At 43.8% G+C, this 20,095-nt stretch overlaps 1 non-coding gene and 36 pseudogenes across 1 annotated transcript; all 37 read right to left on the bottom strand.

Moving 5' to 3' along the window:
- Positions 1-36: 36 nt before the first annotated feature.
- LOC146749876 (5S ribosomal RNA) lies at positions 37-156 on the bottom strand (annotated as a pseudogene).
- A 96-nt stretch (positions 157-252) lies between these two features.
- LOC146749875 (5S ribosomal RNA) lies at positions 253-372 on the bottom strand (annotated as a pseudogene).
- A 95-nt stretch (positions 373-467) lies between these two features.
- LOC146749874 (5S ribosomal RNA) lies at positions 468-587 on the bottom strand (annotated as a pseudogene).
- Positions 588-684: 97 nt separating this feature from the next.
- Positions 685-804, bottom strand: LOC146749873 (5S ribosomal RNA; annotated as a pseudogene).
- Positions 805-900: 96 nt separating this feature from the next.
- On the bottom strand, positions 901-1,020 carry LOC146749872 (5S ribosomal RNA; annotated as a pseudogene).
- Positions 1,021-1,325: 305 nt separating this feature from the next.
- On the bottom strand, positions 1,326-1,445 carry LOC146749871 (5S ribosomal RNA; annotated as a pseudogene).
- Positions 1,446-1,541: 96 nt separating this feature from the next.
- Positions 1,542-1,661, bottom strand: LOC146749870 (5S ribosomal RNA; annotated as a pseudogene).
- Positions 1,662-2,402: 741 nt separating this feature from the next.
- LOC146749869 (5S ribosomal RNA) lies at positions 2,403-2,522 on the bottom strand (annotated as a pseudogene).
- A 97-nt stretch (positions 2,523-2,619) lies between these two features.
- LOC146749868 (5S ribosomal RNA) lies at positions 2,620-2,739 on the bottom strand (annotated as a pseudogene).
- Positions 2,740-2,953: 214 nt separating this feature from the next.
- On the bottom strand, positions 2,954-3,073 carry LOC146749867 (5S ribosomal RNA; annotated as a pseudogene).
- Positions 3,074-3,599: 526 nt separating this feature from the next.
- LOC146749866 (5S ribosomal RNA) lies at positions 3,600-3,719 on the bottom strand (annotated as a pseudogene).
- Positions 3,720-3,933: 214 nt separating this feature from the next.
- Positions 3,934-4,053, bottom strand: LOC146749865 (5S ribosomal RNA; annotated as a pseudogene).
- Positions 4,054-4,149: 96 nt separating this feature from the next.
- Positions 4,150-4,269, bottom strand: LOC146749864 (5S ribosomal RNA; annotated as a pseudogene).
- A 96-nt stretch (positions 4,270-4,365) lies between these two features.
- Positions 4,366-4,485, bottom strand: LOC146749863 (5S ribosomal RNA; annotated as a pseudogene).
- A 214-nt stretch (positions 4,486-4,699) lies between these two features.
- LOC146749862 (5S ribosomal RNA) lies at positions 4,700-4,819 on the bottom strand (annotated as a pseudogene).
- Positions 4,820-5,345: 526 nt separating this feature from the next.
- On the bottom strand, positions 5,346-5,465 carry LOC146749861 (5S ribosomal RNA; annotated as a pseudogene).
- A 214-nt stretch (positions 5,466-5,679) lies between these two features.
- On the bottom strand, positions 5,680-5,799 carry LOC146749860 (5S ribosomal RNA; annotated as a pseudogene).
- A 526-nt stretch (positions 5,800-6,325) lies between these two features.
- LOC146749859 (5S ribosomal RNA) lies at positions 6,326-6,445 on the bottom strand. The gene has a single exon (XR_014928846.1). It is a non-coding gene; the product is annotated as a 5S ribosomal RNA (ribosomal RNA).
- Positions 6,446-6,542: 97 nt separating this feature from the next.
- LOC146749858 (5S ribosomal RNA) lies at positions 6,543-6,662 on the bottom strand (annotated as a pseudogene).
- Positions 6,663-6,876: 214 nt separating this feature from the next.
- On the bottom strand, positions 6,877-6,996 carry LOC146749857 (5S ribosomal RNA; annotated as a pseudogene).
- A 526-nt stretch (positions 6,997-7,522) lies between these two features.
- LOC146749856 (5S ribosomal RNA) lies at positions 7,523-7,642 on the bottom strand (annotated as a pseudogene).
- A 214-nt stretch (positions 7,643-7,856) lies between these two features.
- LOC146749855 (5S ribosomal RNA) lies at positions 7,857-7,976 on the bottom strand (annotated as a pseudogene).
- Positions 7,977-8,072: 96 nt separating this feature from the next.
- Positions 8,073-8,192, bottom strand: LOC146749854 (5S ribosomal RNA; annotated as a pseudogene).
- Positions 8,193-8,288: 96 nt separating this feature from the next.
- On the bottom strand, positions 8,289-8,408 carry LOC146749853 (5S ribosomal RNA; annotated as a pseudogene).
- A 96-nt stretch (positions 8,409-8,504) lies between these two features.
- LOC146749852 (5S ribosomal RNA) lies at positions 8,505-8,624 on the bottom strand (annotated as a pseudogene).
- Positions 8,625-9,150: 526 nt separating this feature from the next.
- LOC146749851 (5S ribosomal RNA) lies at positions 9,151-9,270 on the bottom strand (annotated as a pseudogene).
- A 96-nt stretch (positions 9,271-9,366) lies between these two features.
- On the bottom strand, positions 9,367-9,486 carry LOC146749850 (5S ribosomal RNA; annotated as a pseudogene).
- A 96-nt stretch (positions 9,487-9,582) lies between these two features.
- On the bottom strand, positions 9,583-9,702 carry LOC146749849 (5S ribosomal RNA; annotated as a pseudogene).
- A 214-nt stretch (positions 9,703-9,916) lies between these two features.
- On the bottom strand, positions 9,917-10,036 carry LOC146749848 (5S ribosomal RNA; annotated as a pseudogene).
- A 96-nt stretch (positions 10,037-10,132) lies between these two features.
- Positions 10,133-10,252, bottom strand: LOC146749847 (5S ribosomal RNA; annotated as a pseudogene).
- A 525-nt stretch (positions 10,253-10,777) lies between these two features.
- Positions 10,778-10,897, bottom strand: LOC146749846 (5S ribosomal RNA; annotated as a pseudogene).
- A 312-nt stretch (positions 10,898-11,209) lies between these two features.
- Positions 11,210-11,329, bottom strand: LOC146749845 (5S ribosomal RNA; annotated as a pseudogene).
- Positions 11,330-11,645: 316 nt separating this feature from the next.
- Positions 11,646-11,765, bottom strand: LOC146749844 (5S ribosomal RNA; annotated as a pseudogene).
- A 96-nt stretch (positions 11,766-11,861) lies between these two features.
- On the bottom strand, positions 11,862-11,981 carry LOC146749843 (5S ribosomal RNA; annotated as a pseudogene).
- Positions 11,982-12,402: 421 nt separating this feature from the next.
- On the bottom strand, positions 12,403-12,522 carry LOC146749842 (5S ribosomal RNA; annotated as a pseudogene).
- Positions 12,523-12,618: 96 nt separating this feature from the next.
- Positions 12,619-12,737, bottom strand: LOC146749841 (5S ribosomal RNA; annotated as a pseudogene).
- A 96-nt stretch (positions 12,738-12,833) lies between these two features.
- Positions 12,834-12,953, bottom strand: LOC146749840 (5S ribosomal RNA; annotated as a pseudogene).
- Positions 12,954-20,095: the final 7,142 nt, after the last annotated feature.

Genomic DNA, 20,095 nt, shown 5'->3' with positions numbered 1-20,095 from the left:
AAAGTTAGTATGTACGGTGGAATAAAAATGTTGATGAGCCTATTGCACCTGGTATTCCCAGCCGGTCTCCCATGCATGTACTGACCACGCCCGATGCAGCTTAACTTCAGTGATCGGACGAGAACTGGTGTAGTCTGCAATAGTTTGGCCGTAGGCCGAATATTCGTCCGAATTGTATGTAATTTAATGCTACATCTTGGCAAAAAATGATGGGAAAAAGTTAGTATGTAATGTGGAATAAAAATGTTGATGAGCCTACTGCAAGTGGTATTCCCAGCCGGTCTCCCATGCAAGTACTAACCACGCCCAATGCAGCTTAACTTCAGTGATCGGACGAGAACAGATGTATTCTGCAATGGTTTGGCAGTAGGCTGATTATTCGTCGGAATTGGATGTAATTTAATACTTTGGCTAGGCAAAAAATCCCGGGAAAACGTTAGTATGTATGGTGGAATAAAATGTTGATAAGCCTACTGCACGTGGTATTCCCAGCAGACCCCCCATGCAAGTACTAACCACGCCCGATGCAGCTTTACTTCAGTGATCGGACGAGAACTGGTGTATTCTGCTATGGTTTGGCAGTAGGCTGAATATTCGTCGGAATCGGATGTAATTTAGTACTTCGCCTAGGCAAAAAAATCCCTTGAAAAAGTTAGTATGTACGGTGGAATAAAAATGTTGATGAGCCTATTGCACCTGCTATTCCCAGCCGGTCTCCCATGCATGTACTGACCACGCCCGATGCAGCTTAACTTCAGTGATCGGACGAGAACTGGTGTAGTCTGCAATGGTTTGGCCGTAGGCCGAATATTCGTCCGAATTGTATGTAATTTAATGCTTCATCTTGGCAAAAAATGATGGCAAAAAGTTAGTATGTAATGTGGAATAAAAATCTGGATGAGCCTACTGCAAGTGGTATTCCCAGCCGGTCTCCCATGCAAGTACTAACCACGCCCAATGCAGCTTAACTTCAGTGATCGGACGAGAACAGATGTATTCTGCAATGGTTTGGCAGTAGGCTGATTATTCGTTGGAATTGGATGTAATTTAATACTTCGGCTAGGCAAAAAATCCCGGGAAATAGTTAGTATGTACGGTGGAATAAAAATGTTGATGAGCCTAATGCACATGGTAATCCAGGCTGGTCTCCCATGCAACCACGCCCGATGCAGCTTAACTTCAGTGATCGGACGAGAACTGGTGTATTCTGCAATGGTTTGGCAGTAGGCTGAATATTCGTCCGAATTGTATGTCATTTAATGCTTCGTTAAGGCAAAAAATCATGGGAAAAAGTTAGTATGTAATGTGGAATAAAAATGTTGATGAGCTTACTGCACGTGGTATTCCTAGCCGGTCTCCCATGCAAGTACTCACCACGCCCGATGCAGCATAACTTCAGTGATCGGACGAGAACTGGTGTATTCTGCTATGGTTTGGCAGTAGGCTGAATATTCGTCGGAATCGGATGTAATTAAGAACTTCGGCTAAGCAAAAAATCCCGGGAAAAAGTTAGTATGTACGGTGGAATAAAAATGTTGATGAGCCTAATGCATGTGGTATTCCCAGCCGGTCTCCCATGCAAGTACAAGCCACACCCGATGCAGCTTAACTTCAGTGATCGGACGAGAACTGGTGTATTCTGCATTGGTTTGGCAGTAGGTTGAATATTCGTCGGAATTGGATGTCATTTAATGCTACGGCTACTCAAAAAATCATAGGAAAAAGTTAGTATGTAATGTTAAATAAAAATGTTGATAAGCTAACTGCACGTGGTATTCCCAGCCAGTCTCCCATGCAAGTACTAACCACGCCCGATGCATCTTAACTTCAGTGATCGGACGAGAACTGGTGAATTCTGCAATGAGTTGGCAGAAGGCTGAATATCCGTCGGAATTGGATGTCGTTTATGCTTCGGCTATGCAAAAAATCCAGCGAAAAAGCTAGTATGTACGGTGGAATAAAAATGTTGATGATCCTACAGCATGTGGTATTCTCAGCCGGTCTCCCATGCAAGTACTAACCACGTCCAGTGGGCTTAACTTCAGTGATCGGAGGAGAAATGGTGTATTCTGCAATTGGTTGGCAGCAGGCTGAATATTCGTCGGAATTGGATGTAATTTAATACTTGGTCAAGGCAACAAATCCCGGGAAAAAGTTAGTATTACGGTGGAATAAAAATGTTGATAAGCCTACTGCAGGTGGTAATCCCAGCCGGTCTCACATGCAATTACTAACCATGGCCGATGCAGATTAACTTCAGTGATCGGACGAGAACTGGTCTATTCTGCATTGGTTTGGCAGTAGGCTGAATATTCGTCGGAATTATATGTCATTTAATGCTACAGCTAGGCAAAAAATCATAAGAAAAAGTTTGTATGTAATGTGGAATAAAAATGTTGATGAGCCTACTGCACGTGGTATTCTCAGCCGGTCTCCCATGCAAGTACTAACCACGCCCGATGCAGCTTAACTTCAGTGATCGGACGAGAACTGGTGTATTCAACATTGGTTTGGCAGTAGGCTGAATATTCGTCGGAATTAGATGTCATTTAATGCTACGGCTAGGCAAAAAAATCATAGGAAAAAGTTAGTATGTAATGTGGAATAAAAATGTTGATGAGCCTACTGCACGTGGTATTCTCAGCCGGTCTCCCATGCAAGTACTAACCACGCCCGATGCAGCTTAAATTCAGTGATCGGACAAGAACTGGTGTGTTCTGCAATGGTTTGACAGTAGGCTGGATATTCGTCGGAATTGGATGTAATTTAATACTTCGGCTAGGCAAACAATCCCGGGAAAAAGTTAGTATGTACGGTGCAATAAAAATGTTGATGAGCCTAATGCACGTGGTATTCCCAACCAGTCTCCCATGCAAGTACTAACCACGCCCGATGCAGCTTAACTTCAGTGATCGGACAAGAACTGGTGTATTCTGCAACAAAAATGTTCATCAGCCTACTGCACGTGGTATTCCCAGCCGGTCTCCCATGCAAGTACTAACCACGCCCGATGCAGCTTAACTTCAGTGATCGGACGAGAACTGATGTTTTCTGCAATGGGTTGGCAGTAGGCCGAATATTCGTCGGAGTTGGATGTCGTTTATGCTTCGGCTATGCAAAAAATCCAGTGAAAAAGCTAGTATGTACGGTGGAATAAAAATGTTGATGATCCTACAGCATGTGGTATTCTCAGCCGGTCTCCCATGCAAGTACTAACCACGTCCAGCGGGATTAACTTCAGTGATCGGAGGAGAACTGGTGTATTCTGCAATGGTTTGGCAGTAGGCGGGATATTCGTCGGAATTGGATGTAATTTAATACTTCGGCTAGGCAACAAATCCCGGGAAAAAGTTAGTATGTACGGTGGAATAAAAATGTTGATAAGCCTACTGCAGGTGGTATTCCCAGCCGGTCTCCCATGCAAGTACTAAACACGCCCAATGCAGCTTAACTTCAGTGATCCAACGAGAACTGGTGTATTCTGCAATGGTTTTGCATTGGGCTGAATATTCGTCGGAATTGGATGTCATTTAATGCTACGGCTAGGCAAAAAATCATGGGTAAAAGTTAGTATGTAATGTGGAATAAAAATGTTGATGAGCCTACTGCACGTGGTATTCCCAGCCGGTCTCCCATGCAAGTACTAACCACGCCTGATGCAGCTTAACTTCAGTGATCAGACAAGAACTGGTGTGTTCTGCAATGGTTTGACAGTAGGCTGGATATTCGTTGGAATTGGATGTAATTTAATTCTTCGGCTAGGCAAAAAATCCAGGGAAAAAGTTAGTATGTACGGTGGAATAACATTGTTGATGTGCCAAATGCACGAGGTATTCCCAGCTGGTCTCCCATGCAAGTACTAACCACGCCCGATGCAGCTTAACTTCAGTGATCGGACGAGAACTGGTGTATTATGCAATTAAAAAGTTCATCAGCCTACTGCACGTGGTATTCCCAGCCGGTCTCCCCTGCAAGTACTAACCACGCCCGATGCAGCTTAACTTCAGTGATCGGACGAGAACTGGTGTATTCTGCAATGGTTTGGCAGTAGGCGGGATATTCGTCGGAATTGGATGTAATTTAATACATCGGCTAGGCAAAAAATCCCGGGAAAAAGTTAGTATGTACGGTGGAATAAAAATGTTGATGAGCCTAATGCACGTGGTATTCCCAGCCGGTCTCCCATGCAAGTACTAACCACGCCCAATGCAGCTTAACTTCAGTGATCGGACGAGAACTGGTGTATTCTGCATTGGTTTGGCAGTAGGCTGAATATTCGTCGGAATTAAATGTCATTTAATGCTACGGCTAGGCAAAAAATCATAGGAAAAAGTTAGTATGTAATGTGGAATAAAAATGTTGATGAGCCTACTGCACGTGGTATTCCCAGCCGGTCTCCCATGCAAGTACTAACCACGCCCGATGCAGCTTAAATTCAGTGATCGGACAAGAAATGGTGTGTTCTGCAATGGTTTGACAGTAGGCTGGATATTCGTCGGAATTGGATGTAATTTAATACTTCGGCTAGGCAAACAATCCCGGGAAAAAGTTAGTATGTACGGTGCAATAAAAATGTTGATGAGCCTACTGCACGTGGTATTCCCAGCCCGTCTCCCATGCAAGTACTAACCACGCCCGATGCAGCTTAACTTCAGTGATCGGACAAGAACTGGTGTATTCTGCAACAAAAATGTTCATCAGCCTACTGCACGAGGTATTCCCAGCCGGTCTCCCATGCAAGTACTAACCACGCCCGATGCAGCTTAACTTCAGTGATCGGACGAGAACTGATGTTTTCTGCAATGGGTTGGCAGTAGGCTGAATATTCGTCGGAGTTGGATGTCGTTTATGCTTCGGCTATGCAAAAAATCCAGTGAAAAAGCTAGTATGTACGGTGGAATAAAAATGTTGATGATCCTACAGCATGTGGTATTCTCAGCCAGTCTCCCATGCAAGTACTAACCACGTCCAGCGGGATTAACTTCAGTGATCGGAGGAGAACTGGTGTATTCTGCAATGGTTTGGCAGTAGGCTGGATATTCGTCGGAATTGGATGTAATTTAATACTTCGGCTAGGCAACAAATCCCGGGAAAAAGTTAGTATGTACGGTGGAATAAAAATGTTGATAAGCCTACTGCAGGTGGTATTCCCAGCCGGTCTCCCATGCAAGTACTAAACACGCCCAATGCAGCTTAACTTCAGTGATCCAACGAGAACTGGTGTATTCTGCAATGGTTTTGCATTGGGCTGAATATTCGTCGGAATTGGATGTCATTTAATGCTACGGCTAGGCAAAAAATCATGGGTAAAAGTTAGTATGTAATGTGGAATAAAAATGTTGATGAGCCTACTGCACGTGGTATTCCCAGCCGGTCTCCCATGCAAGTACTAACCACGCCTGATGCAGCTTAACTTCAGTGATCAGACAAGAACTGGTGTGTTCTGCAATGGTTTGACAGTAGGCTGGATATTCGTTGGAATTGGATGTAATTTAATTCTTCGGCTAGGCAAAAAATCCCGGGAAAAAGTTAGTATGTACGGTGGAATAACATTGTTGATGTGCCTAATGCACGAGGTATTCCCAGCTGGTCTCCCATGCAAGTACTAACCACGCCCGATGCAGCTTAACTTCAGTGATCGGACGAGAACTGGTGTATTATGCAATTAAAAAGTTCATCAGCCTACTGCACGTGGTATTCCCAGCCGGTCTCCCCTGCAAGTACTAACCACGCCCGATGCAGCTTAACTTCAGTGATCGGACGAGAACTGGTGTATTCTGCAATGGTTTGGCAGTAGGCGGGATATTCGTCGGAATTGGATGTAATTTAATACATCGGCTAGGCAAAAAATCCCGGGAAAAAGTTAGTATGTACGGTGGAATAAAAATGTTGATGAGCCTAATGCACGTGGTATTCCCAGCCGGTCTCCCATGCAAGTACTAACCACGTCCAGTGGGCTTAACTTCAGTGATCGGAGGAGAAATGGTGTATTCTGCAATTGGTTGGCAGTAGGCTGAATATTCGTTGGAATTGGATGTAATTTAATACTTGGTCAAGGCAACAAATCCCGGGAAAAAGTTAGTATTACGGTGGAATAAAAATGTTGATAAGCCTACTGCAGGTGGTAATCCCAGCCGGTCTCACATGCAATTACTAACCATGGCCGATGCAGATTAACTTCAGTGATCGGACGAGAACTGGTCTATTCTGCATTGGTTTGGCAGTAGGCTGAATATTCGTCGGAATTATATGTCATTTAATGCTACGGCTAGGCAAAAAATCATAAGAAAAAGTTTGTATGTAATGTGGAATAAAAATGTTGATGAGCCTACTGCACGTGGTATTCTCAGCCGGTCTCCCATGCAAGTACTAACCACGCCCGATGCAGCTTAACTTCAGTGATCGGACGAGAACTGGTGTATTCTGCATTGGTTTGGCAGTAGGCTGAATATTCGTCGGAATTAGATGTCATTTAATGCTACGGCTAGGCAAAAAAATCATAGGAAAAAGTTAGTATGTAATGTGGAATAAAAATGTTGATGAGCCTACTGCACGTGGTATTCTCAGCCGGTCTCCCATGCAAGTACTAACCACGCCCGATGCAGCTTAAATTCAGTGATCGGACAAGAACTGGTGTGTTCTGCAATGGTTTGACAGTAGGCTGGATATTCGTCGGAATTGGATGTAATTTAATACTTCGGCTAGGCAAACAATCCCGGGAAAAAGTTAGTATGTACGGTGCAATAAAAATGTTGATGAGCCTAATGCACGTGGTATTCCCAACCAGTCTCCCATGCAAGTACTAACCACGCCCGATGCAGCTTAACTTCAGTGATCGGACAAGAACTGGTGTATTCTGCAACAAAAATGTTCATCAGCCTACTGCACGTGGTATTCCCAGCCGGTCTCCCATGCAAGTACTAACCACGCCCGATGCAGCTTAACTTCAGTGATCGGACGAGAACTGATGTTTTCTGCAATGGGTTGGCAGTAGGCTGAATATTCGTCGGAGTTGGATGTCGTTTATGCTTCGGCTATGCAAAAAATCCAGTGAAAAAGCTAGTATGTACGGTGGAATAAAAATGTTGATGATCCTACAGCATGTGGTATTCTCAGCCGGTCTCCCATGCAAGTACTAACCACGTCCAGCGGGATTAACTTCAGTGATCGGAGGAGAACTGGTGTATTCTGCAATGGTTTGGCAGTAGGCGGGATATTCGTCGGAATTGGATGTAATTTAATACTTCGGCTAGGCAACAAATCCCGGGAAAAAGTTAGTATGTACGGTGGAATAAAAATGTTGATAAGCCTACTGCAGGTGGTATTCCCAGCCGGTCTCCCATGCAAGTACTAAACACGCCCAATGCAGCTTAACTTCAGTGATCCAACGAGAACTGGTGTATTCTGCAATGGTTTTGCATTGGGCTGAATATTCGTCGGAATTGGATGTCATTTAATGCTACGGCTAGGCAAAAAATCATGGGTAAAAGTTAGTATGTAATGTGGAATAAAAATGTTGATGAGCCTACTGCACGTGGTATTCCCAGCCGGTCTCCCATGCAAGTACTAACCACGCCTGATGCAGCTTAACTTCAGTGATCAGACAAGAACTGGTGTGTTCTGCAATGGTTTGACAGTAGGCTGGATATTCGTTGGAATTGGATGTAATTTAATTCTTCGGCTAGGCAAAAAATCCAGGGAAAAAGTTAGTATGTACGGTGGAATAACATTGTTGATGTGCCAAATGCACGAGGTAGTCCCAGCTGGTCTCCCATGCAAGTACTAACCACGCCCGATGCAGCTTAACTTCAGTGATCGGACGAGAACTGGTGTATTATGCAATTAAAAAGTTCATCAGCCTACTGCACGTGGTATTCCCAGCCGGTCTCCCCTGCAAGTACTAACCACGCCCGATGCAGCTTAACTTCAGTGATCGGACGAGAACTGGTGTATTCTGCAATGGTTTGGCAGTAGGCGGGATATTCGTCGGAATTGGATGTAATTTAATACATCGGCTAGGCAAAAAATCCCGGGAAAAAGTTAGTATGTACGGTGGAATAAAAATGTTGATGAGCCTAATGCACGTGGTATTCCCAGCCGGTCTCCCATGCAAGTACTAACCACGCCCAATGCAGCTTAACTTCAGTGATCGGACGAGAACTGGTGTATTCTGCATTGGTTTGGCAGTAGGCTGAATATTCGTCGGAATTAAATGTCATTTAATGCTACGGCTAGGCAAAAAATCATAGGAAAAAGTTAGTATGTAATGTGGAATAAAAATGTTGATGAGCCTACTGCACGTGGTATTCCCAGCCGGTCTCCCATGCAAGTACTAACCACGCCCGATGCAGCTTAAATTCAGTGATCGGACAAGAACTGGTGTGTTCTGCAATGGTTTGACAGTAGGCTGGATATTCGTCGGAATTGGATGTAATTTAATACTTCGGCTAGGCAAACAATCCCGGGAAAAAGTTAGTATGTACGGTGCAATAAAAATGTTGATGAGCCTACTGCACGTGGTATTCCCAGCCCGTCTCCCATGCAAGTACTAACCACGCCCGATGCAGCTTAACTTCAGTGATCGGACGAGAACTGATGTTTTCTGCAATGGGTTGGCAGTAGGCTGAATATTCGTCGGAGTTGGATGTCGTTTATGCTTCGGCTATGCAAAAAATCCAGCGAAAAAGCTAGTATGCACGGTGGAATAAAAATGTTGATGATCCTACAGCATGTGGTATTCTCTGCCGGTCTCCCATGCAAGTACTAACCACGTCCAGTGGGCTTAACTTCTGTGATCGGAGGAGAACTGGTGTATTCTGCAATGGTTTGGCAGTAGGCTGGATATTCGTCGGAATTGGATGTAATTTAATACTTCGGCTAGGCAACAAATCCCGGGAAAAAGTTAGTATGTACGGTGGAATAAAAATGTTGATAAGCCTACTGCAGGTGGTATTCCCAGCCGGTCTCCCATGCAAGTACTAACCACGCCCAATGCAGCTTAACTTCAGCGATCCAACAAGAACTGGTGTATTCTGCAATGGTTTTGCATTGGGCTGAATATTCGTCGGAATTGGATGTCATTTAATGCTTCGGCTAGGCAAAAAATCATGGGTAAAAGTTAGTATGTAATGTGGAATAAAAATGTTGATGAGCCTACTGCACGTGGTATTCCCTGCCGGTCTCCCATGCTTGTATTAACCACGCCTAATGCAGCTTAACTTCAGTGATCGGACAAGAACTGGTGTGTTCTGCAATGGTTTGACAGTAGGCTGGATATTCGTTGGAATTGGATGTAATTTAATTCTTCGGCTAGGCAAAAAATCCCGGGAAAAATTTAGTATGTACGGTGGAATAACATTGTTGATGTGCCTAATGCACGAGGTATTCCCAGCTGGTCTCCCATGCAAGTACTAACCACGCCCGATGCAGCTCAACTTCAGTGATCGGACGAGAACTGGTGTATTCTGCAATGGTTTGGCAGTAGGCTGGATATTCGTCGGAATTGGATGTAATTTAATACTTCGGCTAGGCAACAAATCCCGGGAAAAAGTTAGTATGTACGGTGGAATAAAAATGTTGATAAGCCTACTGCAGGTGGTATTCCCAGCCGGTCTCCCATGCAAGTACTAACCACGCCCAATGCAGCTTAACTTCAGTGATCCAACGAGAACTGGTGTATTCTGCAATGGTTTTGCATTGGGCTGAATATTCGTCGGAATTGGATGTCATTTAATGCTACGGCTAGGCAAAAAATCATGGGTAAAAGTTAGTATGTAATGTGGAATAAAAATGTTGATGAGCCTACTGCACGTGGTATTCCCAGCCAGTCTCCCATGCTAGTACTAACCACACCCTATGCGGCTTAACTTCAGTGATCGGACGAGAACTGGTGTATTCTGCAATAAAAATGTTCATCAGCCTACTGCACGTGGTAATCCCAGCCGGTCTCCCATGCAAGTACTAACCAAGCCTGATGCAGCTTAACTTCCGTGATCGGACGAGAACTGGTGTATTCTGCAATGCATTGGCAGTAGGCTGAATTTTCGTCGGAATTGGATGTCATTTAATGCTTCGGCTAGGCAAAGTATCCAGGAAAAATTTTACTATGAACTGCGGAATAAAATTTTTGATGAGCCTACTGCCCGTGGTATTCTCAGCCGGTCTCCCACGCAAGTACTAACCATGCCCGATGCAGATTAACTTCAGTGATCGGACGAGAACTGGTGTATTCTGCATTGGTTTGGCAGTAGACTGAATATTCGTCGCAATTGGATGTCATTTAATGCTTCGGCGAGGAAAAAAATCATGGAAAAAAGTTTGTATGTACGGTGGAATAAAAATGTTCATCAGTCTACTGCACGTGGTATTCCCAGCATCTCCCATCCATGTATTAACCACGCCCGATGCAGCTTATCTTCAGTCATTGGACGAGAACTGGTGTATTCTGCAATGGTTTGGCAGTAGACTGAAAATTCGTCGGAATTGGATGTCATTTAATGCTACGTCTAGGCAAAAAATCATGGGAAAAAGTTAGTATGTAATGTGGAATTAAAATGTTGATAAGCCTACTGCACGTGAAATTCTCAGCCGGTCTCCCATGCAAGTACTCACCACGTCCGGTGAGCTTAACTTCAGTGATCGGTCGAGAACTGGTGTATTCTGCAATGGTTTGTCAGTAGGCTGAAAATTCGTCGGAATTGGATGACATTTAATGCTTCGGCTTGGCAAAAAATCATGGAAAAATGTTAGTGTGTACGGTGGAATAAAAATGTCCATCAGCCTACTGCACGTAGTATTCCCAGCCGTTCTCCAATGCAAGTACTAACCAAGCCTGATGCAGCTTAACTTCAGTGATCGGACGAGAACTGGTGTATTCTACAATGGTTTGGCAGTAGGCTGAATATTCGTCGGAATTGGATGCCATTTAATGCTACGGCTAGGCAAAAAATCATGGGTAAAAGTTAGTATGTAATGTGGAATAAAAATGTTGATTAGCCTACTGCAGGTGGTATTCCCAGCCGGTCTACCGTGCAAGTCCTAACCATGGCCGATGCGGCTTAACTTCAGTGATCGGACGAGAACTGGTGTATTCTGCAATGGTTTGGCAGTAGGCTGAATATTCGTCGGAATTGGATTTCAGTTAATGTTTCGGCTAGGCAAATAATAAAGGGAAAAAGATAGTATGTACGGTGGAATAAAAATGTTGATAAGCCTACTGCACATGGCATTCCCAGCAGGTCTTCCATGCAAGTACTAACCACGCCCGATGCAGCTTAACTTCGGCGATCAGACGAGAACTGGTGTATTCTGCAATGGTCTGGCATTAGGCTGAAGATTCGTCGGAATTATATGTCATTTAATGCTACGGCTAGGCAAAAAATCATGGGTAAAAGTTAGTATGTAATGTGGAATAAAAATGTTGATGAGCCTACTGCACGTGGTATTACAGGCCGGACTCAAATGCAACCACGCCCGATGTACGCCCGATGCAGCTTAACTTCAGTGATCGGACGTGAACTGGTGTATTCTGCAATGGTTTGGCAGTAGGCTGAATATTCGTTGGAATTGGATTTCAATTAATGTTTCGGCTAGGCAAAAAATCAAGGGAAAAAGATAGAATGTATGGTGGAATAAAAATGATGATGAGCCTAATGCACGTGGTATTCCCAGCCTGTCCCCCATGCAAGTACTAAACACGCCCGATGCAGCTTAACTTCAGTGATCGGACGGGAACTGGTGTATTCTTCAATGGTTTGGCAGTAGGCTGAGTATTCGTCGGAATTGGATGTCATTTAATGCTACGGCTAGGCAAAAAATCATGGGTAAAAGTTAGTATATAATGTGGAATAAAAAAGTTGATGAGCCTACTGCACGTGGTATTCTCAGCATGTCTCCCATGCAAGTACTAACCACGCCCGATGCAGCTTAACTTCAGTGCTCGAACGGGAACTGGTGTGTTCTGCAATGGTTTGACAGTAGGCTGAATATTCGTCAGAATTGCATGTCGTTTAACGCTTCGGCTAGGCAAAAAATCCCGGTAAAAATTTGGTATGTACGGTGTTATAAAAATGTTGATGAGCCTAATGCACATGATATTCCAGGCCGGTCTCCCATGCAACCACGCCCGATGCAGCTTAACTTCAGTGATCGGACGAGAACTGGTGTATTCTGCAATGGTTTGGCAGTAGGCTGAATATTCGTCCGAATTGTATGTCATTTAACGCTTCGTCTAGGCAAAAAACACGGGAAAAAATAGTATGTATGGTGGAATAAAAATGTTCATCAGCCTACTGCACGTGGTATTCCCAGCCGGTCTACCATGCAAGTACTAACCACGCCCTATGCGGCTTAACTTCAGTGATCGGACGAGAACTAGTGTATTCTGCAATAAAAATGTTCATCAGCCTACTGCACGTGGTATTCCCAGCCGGTCTCCCATGCAAGTACTAACCAAGCCTGATGCAGCTTAACTTCAGTGATCGGACGAGAACTGGTGAATTCTGCAATGCATTGGCAGCAGTCTGAATTGTCGTCGGAATTGGATGTCATTTAATGCTTCGGCTAGGCTAAAAATCACGGGAAAAAGTTAGTATGTGCAGTGAAATAAAAATGTTAATGTGCCTACTGTACGTGATATTCTCAGCCGGTCTCCCATGCAAGTACTCACCACGTCCGGTGAGCTTAACTTCAGTGATCGGACGAGAACTGGTGTATTCTGCAATGGTTTGTCAGTAGGCTGAAAATTCGTCGGAATTGGATGACATTTAATGCTTTGGCTTGGCAAAAAATCATGGAAAAATTTTAGTGTGTACGGTGGAATAAAAATGTTCATCAGCCTACTGCACGTAGTATTCCCAGCCGTTCTCCAATGCAAGTACTAACCAAGCCTGATGCAGCTTAACTTCAGTGATCGGACGAGAACTGGTGTATTCTGCAATGGTTTGGCAGTAGGCTGAATAGTCGTCGGAATTGGATGTCATTTAATGCTACGGCTAGGCAAAAAATCATGGGTAAAAGTCAGTATGTAATGTGGAATAAAAATGTTGATGAGCCTACTGCACGTGGTATTCCCAGCCGGTCTCCCGTGCAAGTCCTAACCATGGCCGATGCGGCTTAACTTCAGTGATCGGACGAGAACTGGTGTATTCTGCAATGGTTAGGCAGTAGGCTGAATATTCGTCGGAATTGGATTTCAATTAATGTTTCGGCCAGGCAAATAATAAAGGGAAAAAGATAGTATGTAATGTGGAATAAAAATGTTGATGAGCCTACTGCACGTGGTATTCCCTGCCGGTCTCCCATGCAAGTACTAACCACGCCCGATGCAGCTTAAATTTAGTGATCGGACGAGAACTGGTGTGTACGGTTAGGGTTAGGGTTAAGGTTAGGGTTAGGGTTAGGGTTAGGGTTAGGGTTAGCATGACAAAGTAGTGACAAAGCACAGCAAAGTGGTGCCAAAGTACGGCAAAGTAGTGGCAAAGTACGGCAAAGTAGTGGCAAAATGCTTCAAAGTAGTGGCAAAGCACGGCAAAGTATTGGCAAAGTACGGCAAAGTAGTGGCAAAGTACGGCAAAGTATAGGCAAAGTAGTGCCAAAGTACGGCAAAGTAGTGGCAAAGTGGTAGCAAAATACTACAAAGTAGTGATAAAGTATGTAAGGTAGTGGAAAGTACTTCAAAGTAGTGGCAAAGCACGGCAAAATAGTGGCAAAGCACGGCAAAGTGTTGGCAAAGTACGGCAAAGTATAGGCAAAGTAGTGCCAAAGTACGGCAAAGTAGTGGCAAAGTGGTGGCAAAATACTACAAAGTAGTGATAAAGTATGTAAGGTAGTGGAAAGTACTTCAAAGTAGTGGCAAAGCACGGCAAAATAGTGGCAAAGCACGGCAAAGTGTTGGCAAAGTACGGCAAAGTAGTGGCAAAGTGCTTCAAATAGTGGCAAAGTACGGCAAGGTAGTGGCAAAGTAATGCAAAGTAGTGGCAAAGTACGGCAAAGTAGTGGCAAAGTATTTCAAAGTAGTGGCAAAGCATGACAAAGTAGTGGCAAAGCACAGCAAAGTAATGGCAATGTATGGCAAAGTAGTGGCAAAGTACGGCAAAGTAGTGGCAAAATACTTCAAAGTCGTGGCAAAGCATGGCAAAGTAGTGGCAAAGTACGGCAAAGTAGTGGCAAAGTAGAAGCAAAGTACGGAAAAGTAGTGGCAAACTAGTGGCAAAGTTCAGCAAAGTAGTGACAAAGTAGTGGCAAAGTACGTCAAAGTAGTGGCAAAGTACGGCAAAGTAGTGGCAAAGTACTTCAAAGTAGTGGCAAAGCACGGCAAAGAAGTGGCAAAGTACGGCAAAGTAGTGGCATAGTACTTCAAAGTAGTGGCAAAGTACGGAAAAGTAGTGGCAAAGTACTGCAAAGTAGTGGCAAAGTACGGCAAAGTAGTGGCAAAGTATTTCAAAGTAGTGGCAAAGCATGACAAAGTAGTGGCAAAGCATGGCAAAGTGGTGGCAAAGTACGGCATAGTAGTGGCAAAGAACGGAAAAATAGAGGCAAAGTACTGCAAAGTAGTGGCAAAGTAGAAGCAAAGTACGGAAAAGTAATGGAAAGTAGTGGCAAAGTTCAGCAAAGTAGTGACAAAGTAGTGGCAAAGTACGGCAAAGTAGTGGCAAAATACTGCAAAGTAGTGGCAAAGTACGGTAAAGTAGTGGCAAAGTATTTCAAAGTAGTGGCAAAGCATGACAAAGTAGTGGCAAAGGACGGCAAAGTAGTGGCAAAGTACGTCAAAGTAGCGGCAAAGTGGTGGCCAAATACTACAAAGTAGTGACAAAGTATGGTAAGGTAGTGGCAAAGTAGTGGCAAAGTACGGCAAAGTAGTGGCAAAGTACTTCAAAGTAGTGGCAAAGTACGGCAAGGTAGTGGCAAAGTACGGCAAAGTAGTGGCAAAGTATTTCAAAGTAGTGGCAAAGCATGACAAAGTAGTGGCAAAGCACAGCAAAGTGGTGCCAAAGTACGGCAAAGTAGTGGCACAGTACGGCAAAGTAGTGGCAAAATGCTTCAAAGTAGTGGCAAAGCACGGCAAAGTAGTGGCAAAGTACGGCAAAGTAGTGGCAAAGTACGGCAAAGTAGTGGCAAAGTAGTGGCAAAGTACGGCAAAGTAGTGGCAAAGTGGTGGCAAAATACTACAAAGTAGTGATAAAGTATGTAAGGTAGTGGAAAGTACTTCAAAGTAGTGGCAAAGCACGGCAAAATAGTGGCAAAGCACGGCAAAGTGGTGGCAAAGTACGGCAAAGTAGTGGAAAAGTGCTTCAAAGTAGTGGCAAAATACGGCAAGGTAGTGGCAAAGTACTGCAAAGTAGTGGAAAAGTACGGCAAAGTAGTGGCAAAGTATTTCAAAGTCGTGGCAAAGCACGGCAAAGTAGTGGCAAAGTACGGCAAAGTAGTGGCAAAGTACGGCAAAGTAGTGGCAAAGTGGTGGCAAAGTAGTGGCAAAGTACGTCAAAGTAGTGGCAAAGCACGGAAAAAAAGAGGCAAAGTACTTCAAAGTAGAGGCAAAGTAGAAGCAAAGTACGGAAAAGTAGTGGCAAAGTATTTCAAAGTAGTGGCAAAGCATGACAAAGTAGTGGCAAAGCACGCTAAAGTGGTGGCAAAGTACGGCATAGTAGTGGCAAAGAACGGAAAAATAGAGGCAAAGTACTGCAAAGTAGTGGCAAAGTAGAAGCAAAGTACGGAAAAGTAGTGTCAAAGTAGTGGCAAAGTTCAGCAAAGTAGTAACAAAGTAGTGGCAAAGTACGTCAAAGTAGTGGCAAAGCACGGCAAAGTGGTGGCAAAGTACTTCAAAGTAGTGGCAAAGCACGGCAAAGTAGTAGCAAAGTACGGCAAAGTAGTGGCAAAGTACTTCAAAGTAGTGGCAAAGTACGGAAAGTAGTGGCAAAATACTGCAAAGTTGTGGCAAAGTACGGTAAAGTAGTGGCAAAGTATTTCAAAGTAGTGGCAAAGTACGGCAAATTAGTGGCAAAGTACGGCAAAGTAGTGGCAAATTACGGCAAAGTAGAGGAAAATTACGGCAAAGTAGTGGCAAAGTGGTGGCAAAGAAGTGGCAAAGTAGCAAATTAGTGACAAAGTAGTGGCAAAGTACGGCAAAGTAGTGGCAAAATACTGCAAAGTTGTGGCAAAGTACGGTAAAGTAGTGGCAAAGTATTTCAAAGTAGTGGCAAAGCATGACAAAGTAGTGGCAAAGTACGGCAAAGTATTGGCAAAGTACGGCAAAGTAGTGGCAAAGTGGTGGCCAAATACTACAAAGTAGTGACAAAGTATGGTAAGGTAGTGGCAAAGTAGTGGCAAAGTACGGCAAAGTAGTGGCAAAGAACGGAAAAATAGAGGCAAAGTACTGCAAAGTAGAGGCAAAGTAGAGGCAAAGTACGGAAAAGTAGTGGCAACATATTTCAAAGTAGTGGCAAAGCATGACAAAGTAGTGGCAAAGCACGGCAAACTAGTGGCAAAGTACGGCATAGTAGTGGCAAAGAACGGAAAAATAGAAGCAAAGTACTGCAAAGTAGTGGCAAAGTAGAAGCAAAGTACGACAAAGTAGTGGAAAGTAGTGGCAAAGTTCAGCAAAGTAGTGACAAAGTAGTGGCAAAGTACGGCAAAGTAGTGGCAAAATACTGCAAAGTAGTGGCAAAACACGGCAAAGTAGTGGCAAAGTACTTCACAGTAGTGGCAAAGTAATGGCAAAGTACGGCAAAGTAGTGGCAAAGTACTTCAAAGTAGTGGCAAAGTACGGAAAAGTAGTGGCAAAGTACTGCAAAGTAGTGGCAAAGTACGGCAAAGTAGTGGCAATGTATTTCAAAGTAGTGGCAAAGCATGACAAAGTTGTGGCAAAGCACGCCAAAGTGGTGGCAAAGTACGGCATAGTTGTGGCAAAGAACGGAAAAATAGAGGCAAAGTACTGCAAAGTAGTGGCAAAGTAGAAGCAAAGTACGGAAAAGTAGTGGCAAAGTAGTGGCAAAGTTCAGCAAAGTAGTGACAAAGTAGTGGCAAAGTACGTCAAAGTAGTGGCAAAGCACGGCAAAGTAGTGGCAAAGTACTTCAAAGTAGTGGCAAAGCACGGCAAAGTAGTGGCAAAGTACTTCAAAGTAGTGGCAAAGTTCGGAAAAGTAGTGACAAAGTACTGCAAAGTAGTGGCAAAGTACGGCAATGTAGTGGCAAAGTATTTCAAAGTAGTGGCAAAGCATGACAAAGTAGTGGCAAAGAACGGAAAAATAGAGGCAAAGTACTGCAAAGTAGTGGCAAATTAGAAGCAAAGTACGGAAAAGTATTGGAAAGTAGTGGAAAAGTTCAGCAAAGTAGTGACAAAGTAGTGGCAAAGTACGGCAAAGTAGTGGCAAAATACTGCAAAGTTGTGGCAAAGTACGGTAAAGTAGTGGCAAAGTATTTCAAAGTAGTGGCAAAGCATGACAAAGTAGTGGCAAAGTACGGCAAAGTAGTGGCAAAGTACGGCAAAGTAGTGGCAAAGTGGTGGCCAAATACTACAAATTAGTGACAAAGTATGGTAAGGTAGTGGCAAAGTAGTGGCAAAGTACGGCAAAGTAGTGGCAAAGAACAGAAAAATAGAGGCAAAGTACTGCAAAGTAGAGGCAAAGTAGAAGCAAAGTACGGAAAAGTAGTGGCAAAATATTTCAAAGTAGTGGCAAAGCATGACAAAGTAGTGGCAAAGCACGGCAAACTAGTTGCAAAGTACGGCATAGTAGTGGCAAAGAACGGAAAAATAGAGGCAAAGTACGGCAAAGTAGTGGCAAAGTGGTGGCAAAGTAGTGGCAAAGTACGTCAAAGTAGTGGCAAAGCACGGAAAAATAGAGGCAAAGTACTTCAAAGTAGAGGCAAAGTAGAAGCAAAGTACGGAAAAGTAGTGGCAAAGTATTTCAAAGTAGTGGCAAAGCATGACAAAGTAGTGGCAAAGCACGCCAAAGTGGTGGCAAAGTACGGCATAGTAGTGGCAAAGAACGGAAAAATAGAGGCAAAGTACTGCAAAGTAGTGGCAAAGTAGAAGCAAAGTACGGAAAAGTAGTGTCAAAGTAGTGGCAAAGTTCAGCAAAGTAGTAACAAAGTAGTGGCAAAGTACGTCAAAGTAGTGGCAAAGCACGGCAAAGTGGTGGCAAAGTACTTCAAAGTAGTGGCAAAGCACGGCAAAGTAGTAGCAAAGTACGGCAAAGTAGTGGCAAAGTACTTCAAAGTAGTGGCAAAGTACGGAAAGTAGTGGCAAAATACTGCAAAGTTGTGGCAAAGTACGGTAAAGTAGTGGCAAAGTATTTCAAAGTAGTGGCAAAGTACGGCAAAGTAGTGGCAAAGTACGGCAAAGTAGTGGCAAATTACGGCAAAGTAGAGGCAAATTACGGCAAAGTAGTGGCAAAGTGGTGGCAAAGAAGTGGCAAAGTACGTCAAAGTAGTGGCAAAACACGGCAAAGTAGTGGCAAAGTACTTCACAGTAGTGGCAAAGTCCTTCACAGTAGTGGCAAAGTAGTGGCAAAGTACGGCAAAGTAGTGGCAAAGTACTTCAAAGTAGTGGCAAAGTACGGAAAAGTAGTGGCAAAGTACTGCAAAGTAGTGGCAAAGTACGGCAAAGTAGTGGCAATGTATTTCAAAGTAGTGGCAAAGCATGACAAAGTAGTGGCAAAGCACGCCAAAGTGGTGGCAAAGTACGGCATATCTGTGGCAAAGAACGGAAAAATAGAGGCAAAGTACTGCAAAGTAGTGGCAAAGTAGAAGCAAAGTACGGAAAAGTAGTGGCAAAGTAGTGGCAAAGTTCAGCAAAGTAGTGACAAAGTAGTGGCAAAGTACGTCAAAGTAGTGGCAAAGCACGGCAAAGTAGTGGCAAAGTACTTCAAAGTAGTGGCAAAGCACGGCAAAGTAGTGGCAAAGTACTTCAAAGTAGTGGCAAAGTACGGAAAAGTAGTGGCAAAGTACTGCAAAGTAGTGGCAAAGTACGGCAAAGTAGTGGCAAAGTATTTCAAATTAGTGGCAAAGCATGACAAAGTAGTGGCAAATTAGAAGCAAAGTACGGAAAAGTAGTGGAAAGTAGTGGAAAAGTTCAGCAAAGTAGTGACAAAGTAGTGGCAAAGTACGGCAAAGTAGTGGCAAAATACTGCATAGTTGTGGCAAAGTACGGTAAAGTAGTGGCAAAGTATTTCAAAGTAGTGGCAAAGCATGACAAAGTAGTGGCAAAGTACGGCAAAGTAGTGGCAAAGTACGGCAAAGTAGTGGCAAAGTGGTGGCCAAATACTACAAAGTAGTGACAAAGTATGGTAAGGTAGTGGCAAAGTAGTGGCAAAGTACGGCAAAGTAGTGGCAAAGAACGGAAAAATAGAGGCAAAGTACTGCAAAGTAGAGGCAAAGTAGAGGCAAAGTACGGAAAAGTAGTGGCAAAATATTTCAAAGTAGTGGCAAAGCATGACAAAGTAGTGGCAAAGCACGGCAAACTATTGGCAAAGTACGGCATAGTAGTGGCAAAGAACGGAAAAATAGAGGCAAAGTACTGCAAAGTAGTGGCAAAGTAGAAGCAAAGTACGACAAAGTAGTGGAAAGTAGTGGCAAAGTTCAGCAAAGTAGTGACAAAGTAGTGGCAAAGTACGGCAAAGTAGTGGCAAAATACTGCAAAGTAGTGGCAAAACACGGCAAAGTAGTGGCAAAGTACTTCACAGTAGTGGCAAAGTAGTGGCAAAGAACTGCAAAGTAGTGGCAAAGTACTTCAAAGTAGTGGCAAAGTACGGAAAAGTAGTGGCAAAGTACTGCAAAGTAGTGGCAAAGTACGGCAAAGTAGTGGCAATGTATTTCAAAGTAGTGGCAAAGCATGACAAAGTTGTGGCAAAGCACGCCAAAGTGGTGGCAAAGTACGGCATAGTTGTGGCAAAGAACGGAAAAATAGAGGCAAAGTACTGCAAAGTAGTGGCAAAGTAGAAGCAAAGTACGGAAAAGTAGTGGCAAAGTAGTGGCAAAGTTCAGCAAAGTAGTGACAAAGTAGTGGCAAACTACGTCAAAGTAGTGGCAAAGCACGGCAAAGTAGTGGCAAAGTACTTCAAAGTAGTGGCAAAGCACGGCAAAGTAGTGGCAAAGTACT

This window comes from Saccoglossus kowalevskii, chromosome 2, assembly GCF_978046115.1.
Source record: "Saccoglossus kowalevskii chromosome 2, keSacKowa6.1, whole genome shotgun sequence".
NCBI lineage: Eukaryota > Metazoa > Hemichordata > Enteropneusta > Harrimaniidae > Saccoglossus > Saccoglossus kowalevskii.
The sequence above is the reverse complement of the archived record's forward strand: the minus strand, read 5'-3'. Positions and strand labels throughout refer to the sequence as shown.